This window comes from Hylobates moloch, unplaced genomic scaffold (genome assembly GCF_009828535.3).
Source record: "Hylobates moloch isolate HMO894 unplaced genomic scaffold, HMol_V3 SCAFFOLD_1, whole genome shotgun sequence".
NCBI classification, from domain to species: domain Eukaryota; kingdom Metazoa; phylum Chordata; class Mammalia; order Primates; family Hylobatidae; genus Hylobates; species Hylobates moloch.
This window is the reverse complement of record NW_026652276.1, coordinates 170,754,494-170,757,899: the sequence shown is the minus strand read 5'-3', so window position 1 is coordinate 170,757,899 and position 3,406 is coordinate 170,754,494.

The window sequence follows — 3,406 nt, the reverse complement described above, 5'->3', positions numbered from 1 at the left end:
TTCTCTTTCATCTTTTTGCTAATAGCCAAGCCAACAGGTGTGAGGTGATATTTCATTGTGATTTTAATTTGCATTTCTCTTATAATTTGAGATATCAAATATATTGGCCATTTGTATGTCTTCTTTTGAGAAATGTCTATTCAAATTCTTTGTCCATTCTGTAATAGGGTTATTTTCTTCTTGAGTAGTTTGAATTGCTTGCATATTTTGGATGTTAACCTCTATTCAATGAATAATTTGGAAATATTTGCTTCTAATCTGTGGTTTATCTCTTCATTGTATTGTTACCTTTGCTGTGGAGAAGCTTTTAATTTGATGCAATACAATTTGTCTATTTTTACTTTCATTGCCTATATTTTTGGGATTATATCCAAGAAATCACTGCTCAGACCAGTGTCAAGGAGCTTTCCCCCCATGCTTTCTTCTAGTAGTTTTACAGTTTCAGGTCTTAACTTTATGTCTTTTATCTATTTTAAGTTGATTCTTGTATAAGAGGTGAGATAAGAACCTAATTTCATTTTTCTGCATGTGGAGATCCAGGTTTCCCTACACCGTTTATTGAAGTGACTGTCCTTTCCTCATGGTGTGTTATTGGCACTTTTGTTGAAAAGTAAAAGACCAGAGGTGTGTGATCTTGTTTCTGTTAATAGTCTCTCTATATTAATCCATTGGTCCATGTGTCTGTTTTTATGCCAATACTATGCCATTTTGATTACTATAGCTTTGTGTTATATTTTGAAATCGTGTAGAGTGATTACTCCAACTTTGTTCTTTTTGGTCAAGATTTCTTTGGTCTTTCAGTCTTTTGTGGTTTCATACAAATTTTAGAATTTTTTTTTCTATTTCTGTGAAGAATGACATTGGAATTTTAGTGGGGATTGCATCAAATTTGTAAATCACTTTGGGTAGTATGAACATTTTAACAATATTTTTACAATCCATGAACACAGAGTATCTTTCCATTTATTTGTGCCATCCTCAATTTTTTTCATCAGTGTTCTATAGTTTTCAGTATGAACATCCTTTACTTCTTTGGCTAAATTTACTCCTAAGTATTTCACATTTTTCATGCTATTATAAATGGAATTATTTTCTTAATTTCTTTTTTAGATAGTTCATTATTAGTATATAGAAACACTACTGATTTTTGTAAGTTGATTTTGTATCCTGCAACTTCACTGAATTCATTTATCAGTTCTAACAGTTTTTTTGGTGGAGTCTTTAGGATTTTCTACATGTAAGATCATTTCATCTGCAAATAGAGATGCTTTCACTTCATCCTTTCCTGTTTAGATGCCTTTTCTTTCTTTTGCATAATTGCTCTGACTAGCATTTTCCAGTACTATGTTGAACAGAAGTGTTGAGAGTGGGCATCTTTGTCTGTTTCCTCATCACAAAGAAAAAGCCTTTTACTTTTTCATTGCTGAGTATGATGTTAGCTGTGAGCTTGTCATACATGGCTTTTATTGTGTTGAGGAACATTTTTTAAATCTCTAATTTTTTTCCAGCGTCTGTTGAGATGATCATATGGTTTTTGTCCTTTATTCTGTTAGTATAGGGAATCACATTTATTGATTTGCATACTTTAAGCCATTCTTGCATTCCAGGGATAAATTCTACTTGATCATAGTGAAATATCTTTTTAATATATTGTCAAATATGGTTTGCTAGTATTTTGTTGAGTATTTTTGCATGTATGTTCATGAATGATATTGGCCTGTAGTTTTCTTTTTTTTGTAATGTCCTTCTCCATCTTTAGTATCAGGATAATGCTGGCTTTATAGTACAGAGTTTGGAAATATTCCCTCCTGTTCTGTTTTCTTGTAAGAGTTTGAGAAAGAACTCACACTTAATTCTTTAAATGTTTGGTAGAATTCAGTTGTGAAACCATCTGGTTCTGGACTTTTCTTTGATGGTAGATTTTAAATTACTGGTTCAATCTCTTTACTCATTATTGGTCTGTTTGGATTTCAAATTTCTTTGTTATATAGTCTTGGAAGGTTATATGTTTCTAGGAATTTATTCATTTCTTCTAGATTGTTCAATTTGTTCATGTCTAATTGTTCATAGTAGTCTCTTAAGATCCACTGTATTCTGTGTTACCAGTTTTAAGGTTTCCTCTTTTATTTCTGATTTTATTTATTTGAGTCTTATCTATTTTTTCTTAGCCTAAGTAAGGGTTTGTCAATTTTGTTTAGCTTTCTTAAATTTTTTCTACTGTTTTTCTAGTCTCTATTTCATTTATTTCTTCTCGATATTAGTTATTTTCTTCCTTCTGCTAACTTTGGGCTTAGGGCTTGTTTTGTTTTGTTTTGTTTTGAAGTTCCTTGAAGTGTAACATGGTTGTTTATTTGAGATCTTTTTTCTTTTTTGATGTAGGTGTTCATTGTTACAAAATTCCCTCTTAAAACTGCTTTTGCTGCATCCCTTACATTTTGGTATATTGTGTTTCCATATTTGTTTGTCTCAAGATATATTTTTATTTCTTTATTATTATTATTTTTGAGATAGAGTCTCACTCTGTCATCCAGGCTGGAGTGCAGTGGTGCAATCTCAGCTCACTACAACCCCACCCCCTGGGCTCAAGCGATCCTTCCACTTCAGCCTCCCAAGTAGCTGGGACCACAGATGCACACCATCACACCCAGCTGTTTTTGTATTTTTTTTAGACATGGGGTTTCACCACGTAGCCCAAGCTGGTCTCAAACTCCTGAGCTCAAGCTATCTGCCTGCCTCAGCCTCCCAAAGTGCTAGAATTACAGGCATGAACCACTGTGTTGGGCCTCAAGGTATTTTTTAATTTCCCTTTTAAATGCTTCTTTGACCCAATAATTGTTCAGGAGCATATTGTTTAATTTCCACATATTTGTTACATTTCTGTGATTCTTCCTGTTACTGATTGTTAGTTCCATACTATTTTGGCCAGAAAAGATACCTGAAGTATCTTTTGTCAAGACACGTTTTTTGGCCTAATATATGATCTAGCCTAGAACATGACCTGTAAGATTGGTGTTCCATGTGCACTTGGTAAGAATGTATATTCTGTTGCTGTTGGTTGAAGTGTTCTGTATATGTTTTTTCAGTCCATTTGGTCTAAAGTGTAGTTCAAGTCCAATGTTTCCTTATTGATTTTCTTTTTGGATTACCTGTTTGATATTGAAAGTGTGATATTGACATCTCCTACTATTATTGTGTTGCAATCTATGTCTCCCTTTAGATCTCTTCATGTTTGCTTTATATATATATTTATATAAATATATAAATATAAATATATAAATATAAATATAAATATATATAAATGTAAATATATATAAATATATATAAATATAAATATATATATAAATGTATAGATATATATAAATATATATAAATATATAAATATATATAAATGTATATAAATATATAA